This window comes from Rattus norvegicus, chromosome 1 (assembly GCF_036323735.1).
Source record: "Rattus norvegicus strain BN/NHsdMcwi chromosome 1, GRCr8, whole genome shotgun sequence".
NCBI lineage: Eukaryota > Metazoa > Chordata > Mammalia > Rodentia > Muridae > Rattus > Rattus norvegicus.
Genome location: NC_086019.1, coordinates 24,708,435 through 24,727,668, shown reverse-complemented (window position 1 = coordinate 24,727,668; position 19,234 = coordinate 24,708,435).

Below are 19,234 nucleotides of genomic sequence, written 5' to 3'. Positions count from 1 at the left end.
GGCTTTAGGTGTGACTGTATTTGCATATTCGTTACTGTGTGTGTTCATTTAATAACTGCCTGTTAAGCCCCTGGATACCGACAAGATAGGATTAAGAAAAAAAATGTTAAAGCCATACTTAAAAAAAGACAACTTCCTTCTAACTTGCTTATAATACAAGCTCGGATTCAAATGAACCCCACGACGCAGTCGCACAGTCGCGGTGGCACCGCGCTGGCTGCTGGGAGCAGCACTTACTTCATCTCCACAGAGAGTTCATGAGGTTGGTGCAATGTAATCAAGTGAGTAGTGGCCTGGCTCGGTATCTTTTAGCAGCAGGGCATTTTGACCTTGGGGATGATGCAAAAGTTCTTTCTGGAGTGCCAAGAAATATTACTTGGATCCTTAGGAGCTGCCAGCAGCTATCACACCAAGATGATTTCATCCATTAGAGGAAATATATTGAACAATAGCTGTGTGCCCAGTGCTATGTGCCCAGTGGTGTGTGCCCAGTACTGTGGTATGTGTTCAGTACTATGTGCCCAGTGCTGTGTGCCCAGTGCTGTGTGCCCAGTGCTATGTGCCCAGTGCTGTGTGCCCAGTGCTGTGTGCTCAGTGGTGTGTGCCCAGTGCTGTGTGCCCAGTGCTGTGTGCCCAGTGCTATGTGCCTAGTGCTGTGTGCCCAGTGGTGTGTGCCCAGTGCTGTGTGCTCAGTGGTGTGTGCCCAGTGGTGTGTGCCCAGTACTGTGTGCCCAGTGCTGTGTGCCCAGTACTGTGGTATGTGTTCAGTACTATGTGCCCAGTGCTGTGTGCCCAGTGGTGTGTGCCCAGTACTGTGTGCCCAGTGCTATGTGCCCAGTGGTGTGTGCCCAGTGGTGTGTGCCCAGTGGTGTGTGCCCAGTACTGTGTGCCCAGTGCTATGTGCCTGGTACTATGTATTCAGTACTATGTGCCCAGTACTGTGTGCCCAGTGCTATGTGCCCAGTGGTGTGTGCCCAGTGGTGTGTGCCCAGTACTGTGTGCCCAGTACCGTGTGCCCAGTGCTATGTGCCTGGTACTATGTGTTCAGTACTATGTGCCCAGTGCTGTGTGCCCAGTGATGTGTGCCCAGTACTGTGTGCCCAGTGGTGTGTGCCCAGTGGTGTGTGCCCAGTGGTGTGTGCCCAGTACTATGTGCCTAGTGCTGTGTGCCCAGTACTGTGTGCTCAGTGGTGTGGGACCAGTACTGTGGGACCAGTGGTGTGTGCCCAGTGGTGTGTGCCCAGTGGTGTGTGCCCAGTGCTTTGTACTCAATACTGTATGCCCAGTGCTGTGTGCCCAGTGCTGTGTGCCCAGTGCTGTGTGCCCAGTACTGTGTGTCCAGTGCTGTGGGACCAGTGGTGTGTGCCCAGTGGTGTGTGCCCAGTGGTGTGTGTCCAGTGCTTTGTACTCAGTACTGTATGCCCAGTGCTGTGTGCCCAGTGGTGTGTGCCCAGTACTGTGTGTCCAGTGCTGTGTGCCCAGTACAGTGCTATGTACCCAGTAATATACTATAGCATTTAGTACTATAATGACTACGAACTGTAGAATGAATCCCTTCTCTTGAGACGCACACTTGATAACACTATTTATTTTCTCCTCCCTCAAAATCACACTTAATACAGAATCTTGATATAATTTTCCCTTTTACTAAAATTGTTCAGAAAAGAGGAGTCTATGAATATCCCCAGTGATGCAACTGAAGACAACGCATATTCTAGATGGAAAATTCCCTTAACTGCAAGGGTAATTCAGTGATGAGTCCAGCCCCCATGCAGTGACAAGTCAGCCCAGCCCCCATGCAGTGACAAGTCAGCCCAGCCCCCATGCAGTGACAAGTCAGCCCAGCCCCCATGCAGTGACAAGTCAGCCCAGCCCCCATGCAGTGACAAGTCAGCCCAGCCCCATGCAGTGACAAGTCAGCCCAGCCCCCATGCAGTGACAAGTCAGCCCAGCCCCCATGCAGTGACAAGTCAGCCCAGCCCCCATGCAGTGACAAGTCAGCCCAGCCCCCATGCAGTGTCCGTGCTTCACAAGAGAAACTGGACATCCCCAATGCCTCTCAAACCCCTACTCCTAGGCCAGGAATACAAGACTGAGTTGGAAACAGAACAAAACCGGGCTTCCCTTTCTGCTGTGGCCATGGGTTCAAACATGTGGTGGGCACCAGAATTTGGGGGTAGCAGGTAAATAGGCCAACCCACCCAACAAAAACAGTCCTAAAGACAGCGCTGAATTAGCATCAACTGTGACCCAGGAAGGTCGTGATTCTTTGGGGTCTAGAGAGTTTCTCCCGTCAGACAGTGAATGAGCAAGGGCTGAAACTTGTTTACATTAGCAACTTTATGGATAAAGAACATCAGCAAAGTCCTGGTGACAGTACTGCAGTCAACACAGATCTTCACGGTCAGCCAGGGGCCCGCTGACCGGGGCCGAACTCAGTGAAGCATAGTCCCCTGTGAGGCAGTATTTGCTAATAATAATGCAGTCTACTGCATGTGCCAACAAAAATCATGTGGGCCAGAGCAAGTCTCCGGATATTGAAAAACCCAAACAAATAAAATAGGAAAACCCTAAAAACTATTCATCAAACTCAGAATTGAGGAAACTCTTTGGGAGAGGTGCAATGTATTGATTTATCATTGTGAGGGCAACACACACACACACACGCGCGCGCGCGCGCGCGCACGCACACACATGCACGCACACACGCACGCATATATGCACATTTTGGGGGAGTTGGTCTGGCCTTTTACCCTTTTGAGGCAAGGTCTCCCCTTTCCCTTTTACGCCACTATGCTGCATCCACCAGGTCAGATGGCTCAGAGGTTCTGGAAGGTTCTGTTGTCTCCGCCTCCCATTTCATGAGAGGAGAGCTGGGATTGCAGACTCTCCTCCTAGCTCTTGCTGTGGGTTCCAGAGATCACAGTGCATCAGTCAGGCTTGCAGACTTAAACTTTCACTTGCTGAGTCATCCTTCCAGCCATTTTTGAAATTTTTATTAAGTCTCTGTTGTTGTGATATATATTTGTAACTCTAATAGTTATTATAACCTGAGCAGGCCCCCAATAACTGAGGCAGAGTCCTATAGACTTATTTAATCAGCTTTAGCACAATCACTGGGTGATTACCCATAAACCACTTCTCTCTGCTAGACTAGCTATTTCCCAGCTGTGCTCCCAAAGTTGCTTGCTGTTTTGAGTCTCTCCTGCGTTCTTTCCGCTCCATCAGTCTGTTCTGAGGGGACCACTTCTCTGGCCCCATCTCCTGGTCCTTCCACCTAATGGAGACCTCCTGCTCTCGGTTTTCTGTCTACTTCTTTCTCTAGTTCTCTATCTTCGACCTCCAGCCGGGTAACCGGAAACCCCGCCTACCTCTATTCTCCCCGGTAATTGGCTGTGGCCACTTTTATTTAAGCAGTCAGAGAAGACTGACAACAAAGTTTCGTGGGACTCTGATCATCATTACCACAAGCAGACTTTGGGACCTGCATTTAGCATTTGAATACAAGGCCGCATCAGATCAACTCCTGCAAGACTGAGATTACAGCACGCTTTAATCCCAGTACTCTGGAGGCAGAGGCAGGCAGATCTGTCGGTTAGAGGCGGGCCTGGTCTACAGAGTGAGTTCTGAAACAGCTAGGGATAAATAGAGAAACTTGTCTAGGAAAACAAACAAACAAAACAAACGCCCTAAGATTACACCGGCTATGTGAAATAAGAGCCGAAAATTGTGAGGAAAAGGGCCATAATTCACTGAATAATTAAACAATGAAAGTTGGAAAATAATTCTGAATGAACTAAAGAATGAAGAAATGAAGGTAAAAGCTGGCACAAAGTTGTAGAGAATGGTCTTTCACATCTGTAAATCTAGCCAGTATGACTTTGAAGCCACCTTATAAAGAAGAGATCATTTAAAGGAATATATTTCCAAGATATGAGTTCTGGGATTCCCTAAGGAGAATTGTTTAAATATCAGTGGTGATAAATTATATTGGGAAGGGGGGGTCAATTACATCAGTGCATTTTAACCAAAGGCTACCAGGGATACATTTATTAGTAAACAAAGGTGGCTTTATTCACTTGTTACAGCAAAGAAAAAAGAAAACCATGCTCCTGGTAGAATTGTGGGTCAGTAAGGGCCTGGGAAAGTCTTCCACAATCTGAGTTGGTGTCTGATTTTATGGATAGTTTAACAAGAACACCTTTTTTCCTGCCTTTAGTGCCCTCAGAACAATAGTCAATCCCTGCTCTCTTACCTGGCTTCATAAATACCTGGTCTCCAGCACCACTGGAGCAAAACACGCTCCATGTCTTAACCAAAGGCCATCTGTTGGCAAGTAGTTCTGAAAGCTGAAAGTCCGATTTCAGTTTAGGTGTCTACTGAGTTACATTCCTTGTTATGTCCTTGTTTGTTTTGCTTTTAATAGAACCTCATGTATTCCAGGCTGCCCTTTAACCTTTAGTACAGCCAAGGATGACCTTAGACCTTGATCCTCCCACCTCCTGTTCCCTATTTACTAGAATCACTGCCATATGCCGCCATGTCTGTTTTATGCTGTGCTGGGGCTCAAACAGAGTCTCCTGAATGCTACTCACTCCAACAGCCAAGCCAGGCTTGCTCCAGAAGTTCTAGGGAAGAATCTATTGCAGGTCTTTCTTGTCTCTTCCGGAAGCTCCTAGCCACATAACTCCTGTTTCATGTGTTCCAGTGTGCAATGCTTTTTCACGATCTGTCTAATTCATAGAATGCCTTTGTCTGCCATCTTTGTCCTGTGAGGCTGTTCTGTTCAATAGAAAAGTGACAATGTTTAGTAGTAAGTACTTGCTACAAGTGCTAACACAAGTAAGAACTAGTTGATGTCTTGAGCCAGCTTCCTGCTATCTGTCTTGCGCTCCTTACTTACAGTCATCACCCATCATAACCCAGGCAAAGGACACCAAGGGACTAAGTAAGTGTACTTGAGAGATCTACACCCTAGCTGGAATGCTGCTTCAGAGAATGTAGTCTGTATAATTATGCTTGAATTAATTCAGATGTACTAGTTGACACAAGCCAGGGTCATCTGGGCAGAGGAAACCTAAAGAGAAAATGCCTACATAGAATGGTGTGGTGTTTTGAATATGATTGGTCCATATAGGGAGTGGTACTGTTAGGAGGTGTGGCCATGTTGGAGGAAGTGTGTCACTGTGGGGGGTGGGCTTTGAAGGTCTCCTCCTCTGCTCAGGCTCCACCCATTGTGGAAGAGAGCTTCCTCCTGGCTGTCAGAGAATGCCAGTCTTCTCCTGGCTTCCTTCAGATCAAGATGTGGAATTCTTGGCTCATCCAGCACCTTGCCTGCCTGGACACTGCCATGCTTCCTGCTTTGATGATAATGGACTGAACTTCTGAACCTGTCAGCTAGCCCCAAGGAAATGTTGTCCTTTATTACAAGGGTTGCTTTGGTCACGGTGTCTCTTCACAGCAATGGAAACCCTAACTAAGACAATGGTTGATAGTCAAGTCTGGGAACACGGTCTTGATTAATAATTGATTTGGGAAGGTCTAGCCCACTGTGGGCAGCGCCATCCCTAGGCAAGTAGTCTCAGGTTGTGTAAGAATGCAAGCTAAGCAAATCATAAAGAGGACTTTGGTAAACAGCATTCCTCCATGGCCTCTGCTTTACTTCTTGCCTTGAATTACCTCAGTAACAGACTACTGTTTTCCGGAAGTGAAAGATGAAATAAACCCTTTCCTCCCCGAGCTGCTTTTAGTCAGTGTTCGATCACAGCAACAGAAAGCAAGCAGGACAGTTGTCACATATGTTCACACAGACCTCCGCTGTGACCTTGTCAATAGGGAGACAAACTAGAAAATATACTTTCAAATTAGATGAGGTAATCCACTTCAGCGTTGTGTGGAGAGAAAAGGCTGGGTGCAGTCCATTCAGAGGCAATGCAGACATCTGAGCTTACCCTCCAGTGGATCTAGGAGAGCCTACTGAACCCCACCTGAGTTACTGGGCAGTGAGCACAGTTATTCTCCAGGGTTTCAAAAGGGGTGAAGGGAGATGTTCTGAGTTGAGTAGTTGTTAAGAAACTCTTGAAGTCGTACCAAGATCCAGATTTCTCAGTGGCCAAATAACACACAAATGTGGCATGGACAGGGTTTAGGGGAGTTTTATTTTAATGGTAATTGCACCACTATTCATTGGGTAAAACTATAATCTCTTCCTCTCAATAAAGTTAAATCCTTATGTATGACAAGGAAGCAATGTACAGTGATCTGTCTCTCCATCCTCAAAATAAGATTTGATAGGAATTGTCTGTTTGGAGCATGAGACATGCTGACATTTTATGAACAATAGCAGAAGTTAAAATTGAAGAAAAGGTAACTTTCTAGAGGAAATTACATTTATGGTGTTTGTGTGTATATGTGTGTGTGTAAGAGAGCATGTGTGTGCTTGAGTGTGAGTGTGTATGTGTGATAGAATTTACACATATGAATGAGTGTGTATGTGAGAGAGCAAGAAATCAGGTGTATGCAAACGTGCATATGGATGAGTGTGTGAGTGTGTGTGTGTGTGCATGAGTGTATGTGAGAGTGAGAGAGCATGTGTGCATGCACAAGTGTGTGTATGTGTATGACTGTGAGTGAATGTGTGTGTGTGCATGAGTGTATGTGTGTGTGTGTGCATGAGTGTTTGTGAGAGTGAGAGAGCATGTGTGTATGCACAAGTGTGTGCATGTGTGTATAAGTGTGTGTGAATGTGTGTGTGTGCATGAGTGTATGTGTGTGTGCATGAGTGTATGTGTGTGTATGTGTGTGCATGAGTGTTTGTGAGAGTGAGAGAGCATGTGTGTATGCAAGTGTGTGTATGTGTATGACTGTGAGTGAATGTGTGTGTATGTGCATGAGTGTATGTGTGTGTGCATGAGTGTTTGTGAGAGTGAGAGAGCATGTGTGTATGCACAAGTGTGTGCATGTGTGTATAAGTGTGTGTGAATGTGTGTGTGCATGAATGTATGTGTGTATGTGTGTGCATGAGTGTATGTGTGTGTATGTGTGTGCATGAGTGTTTGTGAGAGTGAGAGAGCATGTGTGTATGCACAAGTGTGTACATGTGTGTATAAGTGTGTGTGAATGTGTGTGTGCATGAATGTATGTGTGTATGTGTGTGCATGAGTGTATGTGTGTGTATGTGTGTGCATGAGTGTTTGTGAGAGTGAGAGAGCATGTGTGTATGCACAAGTGTGTACATGTGTGTATAAGTGTGTGTGAATGTGTGTGTGTGCATGAGTGTATGTGTGTGTGTGCATGAGTGTTTGTGAGAGTGAGAGAGCATGTGTGTATGCACAAGTGTGTACATGTGTGTATAAGTGTGTGTGAATGTGTGTGTGTGCATGAGTGTATGTGTGTGTGTGCATGAGTGTTTGTGAGAGTGAGAGAGCATGTGTGTATGCAAGTGTGTGTATGTGTATGACTGTGAGTGAATGTGTGTGTGTGTGTGTGTGTGTGTGTGTGTGTGTGTGTGTGTGTGTGTGTGTGAAAGGATCTCTGTAGCCCAGGAGAGCCTGAATTCTCTGTGTAGCCCAGGCTCAAATTCACTGTCATTCCTTTGCCTCAGTTTGCAGTGCTGGTAGTACAGGCATGAGCTCCTGTGCCCAGCAATTTTTCATTCTTGTAGGTGTAGGTCATCACTTCCACCACGCGCATCACTAGTGTGGGTTTGGCTGAAGTCAGAAATCATTTCCAGGTGTCTTCATGGTTTTGTAATCCTGCTTTACAGCCAAGAACTGGAGAGCGCAAGAGAGTAAGATACCAAATGACTGTGTGGTCCTGTGGGGTCTCCCTCCCTCTCTCCACCTCCCTCCTCACCATGCCTCCATGTAAGTTCTGTATAAACAAGGTCTGGTTTCTGTCAGGTGGGGCTTCTGGTAATTCTTCACTACTCAGGCCCCTCCCCTATAAAATGGAAATACAGTGAATTAATGCATTCCAGACGTGCAATATTAGTTTTCTTCTTTATTTTTAATTCTGTGGCATGATGTGAGACAGTTTTACTACTCTTACAAGAGAAGATACACCTAGAGACTTATTGTATCTGGATCTTACTCATTTAACAACATAAAAGGAGGGTGTAGAAAGGCCTGCAGTTCTTCCCTGAACTCCCCCAGAGCTGAGGACTGAACCCAGGGCCCTGTTCTTGCTAGGCAAGTGCTCTATCACTGAGCTAAATCCCCACCCCACTTCTTTAAAAAACGTTTTAATAGTTTTATCTTATGTGGCAAGAGTGTTTTGCCAGTATATTTGCGTGTGCACCGTGTGTATGCATTGCCTGTGTTGGCCAGAAGAAGGTATCAGAGCCACTAGACCTGGAATCACGGAGGCTTCTTCAAGAGCTAGGGTTCTTAGACACTGAGCCCGGCTTTCATTTCTTGCTCTTCTTTTTCTCGTTCTGCCTTCTCCCCTGGTCCCCCAACCCTTTGGCTCTGGCTTTTCCTATGCTGTTTCCCCTCAGGTCTGAGCCTCCCAACTTTCAGTCTTACATGGATTCTATTTAAACCTTCACCTCTGCCTCTTGATGCTTTTTGTTTTGTTGTCTGTCGAGGTAGGGTTTCCTGTAGCCCAGGGTAGCCCAACTTCTCATTTACTATGTAGCAAAGGATGACTTTGAACTCCTGATCCTGCTGCCTCCTCTTCCTGAGTTCTGGTATTGAAGACATCCATGGTTTACATGGTACTAGACTTTGAATCCAGGGCTTCTGCTCAGGCTAGGCAAGGACTCTACCAGCTGAGCTACACATCCACAAGCCCTTGTTTTCTTCATTGAGATAGGAGCTCGTATAGCCCAGGTTGGCCTCAAACTCTCAATGTAGTTGCAATTTAATTTGCACTCCTGCCTTTATCTCTCAGGCATAGGATTACAGGCACGAACCAGCCCACCCAGTGTAGGATTACAGATGTGAACCACCACTCCTAGTGTAAAATTACAGGCCTGAACCATTGTGATGGCTTGCATATGCTTGGCCCAGAGAGTGGCACTATTAGAAGGTGTGGCCTTGTTGGAGGAAGTATGTCACTGTAGGGTGGGCTTGGAGACCCTCCTCCTCCTAGCTCCTCCTAGGATGCTCAGTCTGTTCCTGGCTTCCTTTGGGTAAAGATGTAGAATTCAGCTCCTCCTGCACCATGCCTGCCTCGGTGCTGCCATGCTCCTACCTTGATGATAATGGACTGAACCTCTGAACCTGTAAGCCAGCCCCAATTAAATGTCCTTTATAAAACTTGCATTGGTCATGGTGTCTGTTCACAGCAGTAATACCCTAACTAATACAACCATCTTACCCAGTGTAGGATTACAGACCTGAACTATGTCACCCAGGGTAGAATTATAGGTGTGAACACCCACTCCCAGTGTAGGATTATGACAGGTGTGAACACCCACTCCCAGTGTAGGATTATGACAGGTGTGAACCATCACTCCCAGTGTAGGATTATGACAGGTGTGAACACCCACTCCCAGTGTAGGATTATGACAGGTGTGAACCACCACTCCCAGTGTAGGATTATGACAGGTGTGAACCATCACTACCAGCAAATAAAGCTCTTGTCTTTTGTTTTCTAAGACAGTGTCTCACTATGTCACCCAGGCTAATGACACTCCTGACTCAGTTTCCCCAAAGTAGCTCTCACAGGTATGAGCCAGCTGGCTCCAGGATCTTATTGACTCTTGCACTTTATGAACTAGGAGACTAAAACAAACAAACAAAACCATGACAGTTTCCCAATTTTTATTTCAAAAGGGGAAATTAAAGGGAAATCTCGTGAATAATTGGTTTCTCTTGTCTTCACTGTTTTTATAATTTATTGTTTCCCTTGTTTTTTTTTTGTTTTTTTTTTTTCTATTCTTTTTTTCGGAGCTGGGAACCAAACCCAGGGCCTTGCGCTTGCTAGGCAAGCGCTCTACCACTGAGCCAAATCCCCAACCCCTATTGTTTCCCTTGTTAAACTAGCATTTATTATTTAAAAATTAGGCATTTCTGTGTGTTATTTTGAAATTTTGATGATTAATGCCAAATAATGAGATAATTTAATCTTAAGTTTTAAAAAGTAGTCTTTCATTTTGAGCATTTACTTTGTGGAAAAACTCTCTGGTTTTAAATTTTCCTCGTTTTCTTTCACTTTGCTAAAAATGAAGGTCCAGAAGATGATATTAAAATTTCCTTTCTGATTATTTTCTTTGCTTTTCTTTCTTCTTCTGCTTTATTTTCCTCATTCTTTCTTATGACAGTATAACTCGATTGCGATTTATTTTTTAAAAACACACCTAGTGAGAGGAATTAACTTTTAAAATGCCAATTTTTTTTGTGAAAAACAGCTAAAAAAAAATGCCATTTAAAAAATTTGTACCTGTACAAGACTGCCTATAGAAATGAAAATTTCTTTTATTAATGTCTTAGTAGTATATGTATATGAGTGTGTATGTGTGTGTGAGCATGTGTGTGGTAAATGTGTGTATGAGTGTGTGTGTATCTGTGTATATGAGAGTGTGTGTATGTGTATGGTGTGTGTGAGCATGTGTGTGGCATTTGTGAGTAGTGTGTATGTGGTATGTGTGTATGTGTGAGTGGTGGGTAGGTGTGAGCATATGTGTGAGTGTGTGTGGTATATGTGTATGTATGCATGTGTCTGAGTGTGTATGTGAGTGTGTGTGGTATGAGTGTGTGTATGAGTATGTGTGTGTCGTATATGTATGTGAGTTTGTGTATGGTGTGTGTATGTGTGTATATGTGAGTGTGTATATGAGTATGTGTGTGTATGTGTGTGTGTGGCATGTGCAAATGGTTAGTATATGAAGTGCTGGGCTGTGACCCGTGCAGACATGTCCATCATACTTGTGCTTGGTTGCTCTGCAGCTGTCGTATCCCTTGCTTGACCCTTTCTTACCCTCAAAGGGTCTCTCCTCTGCTTCATGCTGCAAGGCTGTCACATCCTCTTGTTCTTCCCCTTCTCCCTTCAACTGCCTTTTCTTTCAGAGTCCTCTTTCTAATTTTGTCACACATGCACACATGCTCACACATACACACACACATGTACACATACTCACACACTCTTACAATGCTCCCACACGCTCATACCATACACATACACTCACTTTTACACACATTGACACATACCACTCACATGCTCATACACACATACACACATGCTCGCACACATACCCATATAATCATTCATACACACACACACATACATGCGCGCACACACACACACACACACACACACACCTCAATCTAGGCTTTGCATAGAGAAATGACACAGTATTTGTCATCCTCCGCTTGGCTTATTTTGCTTAACATAGTGATCTCCAGTTATATCTGTTTCCCTGCATGTGCTATAATCTCAGTCTTCCTTAAAGCTGAGTAAAGTTACATTAGTCTGCTGATGGGCTTCTGGCCTGGTACTGTGTTCCTATCGTGACTAGTACATGGGTGTGCAAATATCTCTGTGTTGAAATTCCAAAGACAAGATGAAGTTGACTTGTACCATCAAAGATGCCCTTAAAGGACCGTCATTTGATTTGCTGTTCTAGCTGCACAAATCTTCTCTCAGCCCTGGTGTAAAGGGATTATGGCAAATGATACCTGTGTAACCTGGATCCTTACCCCGGGGATGGATCCTTATCTAGCTTGTGCATCTGGCCGTATTTATAATTCTATTTTTATGACGCTGGCCTTTCTGTTGAAAGAGCGCCCCCTTCCCCAATGCTAAAAGTGAACCCAGTAGGCTGGAGAGATGGCTCAGTGGTTAAGAGCACTGACTGCTGCTCTTCCAGAGGTCCTGAGTTCAAATCCCAGCAACCACATGGTGGCTCACAGCCGTCAGTAATGGGATCCGATGCCCTCTTCTGGTGTGGCTGAGGATAGCTACAGTGTACTCATACATTAAATAAATAAATAAATAAATAAATAAATAAATAAATAAATAAATAATAATAACAACAACAACAATAATCCAGGGCCTTGAGCACACTAGGGAAGTGCTTTACTGCTACACAGCCCCAGCCAGCCCTTCCTCTTTTTTTGAAACAAGATCTCACTACATATCCCAGGCTGCTCTTGAAGCGTGGTCTCCTCTTGTCTCTACCTCCTGAGTGCTGGGTGGCAGGTGTCCCCCACCATAGCTGGCTAGAAGACTTGTTTTAAAGTCATTTTGAACCAGGTGTTTCTCAGGAGGCAAATGCTTATGCCAGCAGAAAGCTCCCATTCACAGGAAACTGGCTATTTTAAAGATTTATTTTAATATTTGTGTGTGTGTGTGTGTGTGTGTGTGTGTGTGTGTGTGTGTGTGTGTGCAGTGTGAGGTATGTGCACAAGTGTATGTGCTCACTGAGGCCAAAAGCACTGACTCCTCTACAGCTGGAGACACAGGGCTGTCAGGAGCCATCTGCCTTGGTCCTGAGTCAGGACCTCTGGAAGACCTTATCATCTTAGCTGAGGAGCCGCACGATGGAACACCTTTTCAAGACATTGTCGTGGCACAGACTCTGAGCTCTGGTGCTAAGTTTTTAGTGAAGCATGAAAAGAAGAAACTCCATGCTGTCCCTTATCAAGGATGGACTGCAAAGCAATCCACTACAGTGCCTGCCCGTCATTTAAATCGCAAATGCTATTTTTTTTTCTTTTCTTCTTCTTTTTTTTTTTTCCGGAGCTGGGGACCGAACCCAGGGCCTTGTGCTTGCTAGGCAAGCGCCCTACCACTGAGCTAAATCCCCAACCCCGCAAATGCTATTTTAACAAGAGACTATGTTTGCATTTTGTTCCTAATTCTGTAGGCAAAAATGAAACAAACGGGGACTGTGCTTTTTTTTTTTTTTTTTTCATTCATATTCCATGTGCCTGGGCTCCAGGATACTATTACAGAATCTGAAACACGAGGAGGCCACTCAGAATAAGCCTCTCTCTGTGCCGCAAATCTCACGCTCAGTTTTCGTGCTCAGAAGATAGCTCAGAAGATAGCTCCGCGGAGGAAAGCTGAGTGAGTGGAGGGGCGGAGAAACTGAGTGGACAAGAACACAGGGCAGTGACTTACCACCTGAGGAGGTGATGGAGTTTATATCCAAAGGAGATGCCATCCTCTATTGTGAAGTGGCTCGTGACTGACCAGTGTCTCCAGGGACATGTGTTTCCCCTTTCCTCCATTGTGGATAGACTCTGGTGCATTAAATGCCTGATGTCTCTCCATCCATCACTGCCAGTCCTTCCAGGGGTGGGACATGGGAGAAGGAGCCAGGTCTCACAGGTCTCACCCTCCCATCATGTCTGTGTTCCCTCCAGCCCCCAAACTTCTGTTTTTGCAGATAAAAGCCTGCAAGCCAGCTTGGGGTGAGCGAACTCCACCAACACTGAGTTCTAACAACTCGGACAAGCATAACTTTATCAGACAGAAAGCTTATTCACTTTTTCCCACTGCTGTGTCAAAAACACCTCTGCTGCGTGCGACAGATGCAATGCACAAAAAGAAGGATGGATTCTGACTCGTGGTTTTATGGGATATGATCCACCCTGGCAGGAAAGGCATTAGAACGGGGGTGGATTCAACTGGTCACACTTTGTCCACCGTCGGGAAGTAAAGAGAGATGAACGTCTGTCTTTGCTTCCTCTTCTTATCCTTCCTCAGCCCCTGGGGTGGCACAGCCTAGACTAGAGCACTCCCTTCAGTCAAACTTCCCTGGGTACTCACAGACAGGCACAGAAGTGTGTCTCCTAGAGATCCCAAAGCCTGTCAAGTCGATGATGAAGAGTAACCACCACCAAAGCGAAGGGGTGTGTGTGTGTGTGTGTGTGTGTGTGTGTCTGTGTCTGTGTATGTGTCTGTGTGTATGTGTGTGTGTGTCTGTGTATGTGTGTCTGTGTGTATGTGTGTGTATGTGTGTGTGTCTGTGTGTGTGTATATGTGTGTGTGTCTGTGTATGTGTCTGTGTGTGTTTGTGTGTGTGTCTGTGTGTGTGTATGTGTGTGTATGTGTGTGTGTCTGTGTGTGTGTATGTGTGTGTGTGTCTGTGTCTGTGTATGTGTGTGTGTGTGTGTGTGTGGGTGTCTGTGTGTGTTTATGAATTGGAAAAAAAGGAAATGGGGTGCTGTGTACACCAACAACTAAAGAGTGTGGCCTTGGCCCTCATGTATAGATGCCCATGTATACACAGGGACACTGGGGACAGCCTTAGACCCCTTAGGATTAATTTATTTCCTTTAGAGCATACAATGTAACATTCCTTGTGTGCGTCGAATTCATAGCGGGTGCTGACAATGTAAATTGATTTTGAAGGAGTGACTGCCAATTAAATGAAGGGTGTAGAAAGTGGAACAAGAAAAAGATGGGACTTTCCCTAACACAGCAGGACAACTTAGGAAGAGTAAACACCCATGCCTCCTTTTTGGCACAAAGTTGTTCTACCATATGGAGGGAAATCCTAATGCTGAATAAGTTCCGTTCAGAATAAAGGCAGCATTTTCTTCAAATAAATAGAAGTCTAAAGTGTGAGTTTCTGCTCTCTCTGTAAAAATATTTAAAACCATTCTGGATAGAAATACGAATACGTTGATTGAACATTCATTGAGTCGGACTTGAAGTGTCCCCCAACGGCCATATCTTTTTTTTTTTCTTTTTCAGAGCTGGGGACCGAACCCAGGGCCTTGCGTTTGCTAGGCAAGCGCTCTACCACCGAGCTAATCCCCAACCCCCCAACGGCCATATCTGTAAGAAAGGAATATTGCTTACTCTGACAAGATAGCAATAAAAACAAACCCTAATTACCTTCCTCAGGCCGATGCTGGGTGGGGGTGACTTGCAATCTTTCTGATAATTTTAAAAAAGAGCCTGAACCTGGGTCATCCTTAGTAATGACTCACACGGAAAGCCAAAAAGCATTTGGAAACTTTTGATTTCTTCGCAGTTGCCATGGTGTTTGCCAAATCTGAAGGTAAGTATATAAGAAAAATTGTAGTTTAGTTAAGGGTTTTAAAAAAGATATGTGGCTGTATCAATTTTTTACTGTCCTCTAATCACTGACTGTTGGGTTTAATTTGCATAAAAATTGCTGCAAAACTCATTTCCTAGCAGTAGCTCTGTCTCACAGTCAAGTTCACGTCTTGTGGCTTGAACTCAGACTTAAGGCCTGGGCCGCACTCCACCCCTATCCCGTTATGACCTACCTGTCTCCCCACTAGGAACCTCCAAACTAAGCATTGTAAACGTCCACGTTAACTTAAGAAATGCACCTAAGAAGTTCCAGTGAACAAATGCGATGTGAAAATGCTTTAGTTTGATTCGTTGTGCATAATTCTATTCTGATGTGCTGCAGGATATCCGATCGCACCATGAACCCTGAGATTGTGTTAACGAGAAAAGCTTGTTTTAATCTGTGCTGCAGCTCAGCCTTAGCACACCCCTTTAATCCAAGAACCTTTCTGATTGAATGTTGTAAATAGGCTTAAATAAAGTCAACCATAGCTCAAGGGGCAGAGCAAGCAACCAGTTGACAGGAAGTGAACATAGGAGTGTCAAGAGAAAACCATAGAGAGTGAGGAGTCAGGAGGATGGCTAGAGAGTCGCACCGGAAGTAGAAGGGAGGGACCTTGAGTTAGAAGAAGGTTTCTTGAGCCAGTATGAGGGAGGAGCCTTCCTGGTGGGGCTTTGGCTAAGGAGGAAGGTCAGCCGGGTGCTTTCTCTTCCCCTCTGAGCTAGCCGGCTTTCACTCCAGCTTCTAAGTCTTCATTGGTAAGACCAAATGATTGCGATTGTGTTAAAAACCTCCAATGACGTGTGTTGTGATTTATTTTTATCCATCATACTCTCTACCAGGCTAAGATCTGGACAGCGTGGATTCTCTTGTTCATATTTACATCCTCCATGTTCACTTCAGACCATAGCACACAGTAGCAAAGAACTTCTGTCTGTCTGAATGTCTGCCTTCCTCTTTCTCCTCCTCTTCCTCTTTTAAAGGAAAGGCTTCGCGTGGCCTAGGCTGGCCTTAAACTCACTACGTAGCCGAGGCCGATTTTGGACTTCTCTGTTCTTCCCGCCTCTACTTTCCAAGGCCCAGATTATATGCAAGCACCACCGTGCCTGGCTCTAAGCAGTTTATTTTTAACTCATTCACACTGACTAAATGCAGGAATTCGTCAGCATCCCTGCGGTCTGGTTGTCCCCTATAATTCATGCTCTGAGTTTCTCACTCAGGGTTGGATGTGAGGAAGCCGACTGGAGCTCAGAGTGGAAGCAGCAATTCTAGTAGAATGCTGCGACTGTATTCTGCCCCGTCCTTACTGTCTCCAACCTATCTGTGAGGTAGCAGCTCCCCTCTGTCAGTTGGATAGACCCTAAGGCAAACCTCAAAAAACTTTTCTGTATCAAAAGGAAGAAAGAAACAAACAAACAAACAAACAAACAAACAAAGAAAAGAAAAGAAAAAAGGAAGAAAAGAAAAGATGTCTCCCCATATGGGCTATCTGTGATAAGATTATCTCCGTCATTAATTATAGCTGCTTCCTTGGGAAGTAAAATCTTCAAACTTTCTTGGAGACATCTTCATCCAGCCAGGCCTCCTTTGATCTAGAGACTAGCCAAAGGCCAGCTGAGGGTGAGTTTCCTTGAATTTTTCTCTCAGTTGCTCTGGGACTCTAACCTAGGACAGGGCGTTGTATTCTGTCTAAGCTCCACCCACACAGCTACCTGGCAACAGCCAGGTAAGCTCCGCCCCATAGTTGCCTGGCAACAGCCAGCCGTGCCTGACACCATATAAGGGGCTGCTTGGCTACGCCTCACCCTCTCTCCTTTGCTCTTGCTCTTTGCTCTCTTCTCTTCCCTGCTCTTCCCCTCTTCCCCTTTGTCCCTTCTCTCCCCACTTCCCTTCCCCCTTCCCTCCTCATGTTCGTGGCTGGCCTTTGTTCCTCCCCTTTTCTACTCTTCTTCTCTCATTAAACCTTTCCATGTGGGACCATGTTGGTTTGGTGTGTTCTGTCTGGACGTAAGCCGAGATTTGGACCCCAACACAGGGTACGGAGGCTCCAAGCTGACCAGTTTCTTTGATGCTCCTGAGGGTTTCCTAGGGACTTTTATGAAGCCTTCCAGTGCCTGGTCTTCTCATGGTTTTGTAAAAGCTCCTGTCGGTGCCATGAGACAAATCACCTTCTGTACCCACGCGTTTCCTTATCCTGCCGAAAGCCCCTCACATGATTGCTCGAGTGCGTAGGGTTCCTTGTCAGTGGGGTAGTTACGATCTTCCTCGCCCTGTTAGTCCAACATACGGCCAGGTATCTTTGAATTTACCTCTGCTCCCACCACCTCTAAGAAGAGACTGCAGCAGATTTTCACTGACTTCTCCACAACAAAAAGAAGTCAACAACCCGCATGTCCTCAGGGAAAGCCTACAGGAAGGGTGGGGTCTGTTCTTCAGTGGATCAGCAGAAGCAAGTGGTTTTTTTTTAGAACACATTTTTGTCAATCCGCAAGGTTAGTAGCTATCTTCTTTTCGTTTTCTTTTCCTAACTCTGTGCTTACCATGTGGCCGATGGTGTGTTTAGCCCTTTAGAAGAGTCCCCACGGGGGATTTGGTTTCCATAGGAACCCAGCGACCTACCTGTTCGACCTACCTGTTCGTACTTGGCTTAGGCTCTGATAGTGGAAACTGCCACACTAAAGTAAACCCCTGGGCTTTAAATCAACAAAACTGGCCCTTGTTCCTTGCCCACATTCAGAGTGTTTCACTCCTGTGTACATCACACCCTCCAAGCAGCGAGCCTGTCTCAGGAAAAGTTATGCTGGTGGCACAGACTTCAGAGTTGCTTTGGAAAAACATGTCAGCCTCTGGCATTAATCAATCCCCCCTCCGTGGAGAAAGAAGAAAGGACTATTGCCTGAGAGACTAGGTCAACACCAGAGCCCCACCCCCACCCTATACACACACAGCGGAAGTTGGGGTCAGAGAATGTTTGGGACCCCCAGGGTCTCCCATCCTGTGGAAGATGTGTTTGTTGTGTGAGGAAGTGACACAGTGGGTGACCCTGAGTTCCCGCTGCTCACTGTTCATGTACAGGAAGCATTGATTGTGATCTTGAACAGACGTTTGCCTTTGGCCACCAAGGAGTCTGAGTTCAGGCACCAGTTAACTCCTGGGAAGTACCACATCTGGAGAACCCAAGGACACCTGCCACGGCCGTGAGAAGTTAAGTTGGTATACGGGCTCCAGTAGAGCTCTTGATTATGTCGGAAAATGCAGACTTTTCTAGGATGCCTGAGCCAATAATACCAGCTAGCTTGTTGCCAGGTAACCAAGAACTGTCTTCCCAAATTAGAGAGCAAATAAAAAAGGACCAGGAGGAATAAACAGGGTGACTAATTCTGGAGAAATCAAAAATTTTTTTCATAGAACCAAAGATAGTTAAACAGCAAACCTAGAGAAGATGCTGTGCACACCCCACTCCCACCATGCACACCCCACTCTCACCATCACGCTGCCCACTCACCTGCCGTAGCAGAAGGACAGAACTGCCAAAGTAGAGCACACATGAATCCTAGATGTCATTGTCACTCTGACACAACTGCTGACAGTCAAGGATCCTAGACTTTTGGGAGCAGAGGTGGGGTTTCTTTCAGGAGGGGCACAAGTGGAAGGCAGCTTATTGTTTTCATATTAACGATTGTTCTCTGAAAGATGCTTTTCTTGTGTGGGGGTGTGTGTGCAGGTGCATGTCTTCCCGGTTGCTCCCAGGGGTCATCCATTTTGTTCTTTCTTTTTATTTTTAACGTATTTCCTTTGTTTTGTGTGTGCACATGTTCAGAGGTCAGAGGGGAGCTTGGGAGAGTTCAGAGGTCAGAGGACAACTTGGGAGAGTTGAGAGTTCAGAAGGCAACTTGGGAGAATCTTCCCAACACATGGGGATTGAGCTCAGGTTAAGTGCCTCTCTGCCCCTACCCCCCAAACACACACATAGCACACACGAGCGCTTTTACACACTGAGCCCTTTGATGTCCCGCCTCTGTTTTTTTGAGACAGGTTCTCATTGGCTGGAAGCTCACTGCATAGGCTCAGCTGACCAGCAATAGAGACCTGCCTTCCCATCATTGGAATTACAAATACTTACCCTACTTGACCTTTTCCCCCCAATTCTTGAGAATTTTTCTGGAATTTGGAGTTATGATGGACTGGTTCATGACGAAGTGTTTTCTCTTGTAAAAATTAACTCCATGAAACATT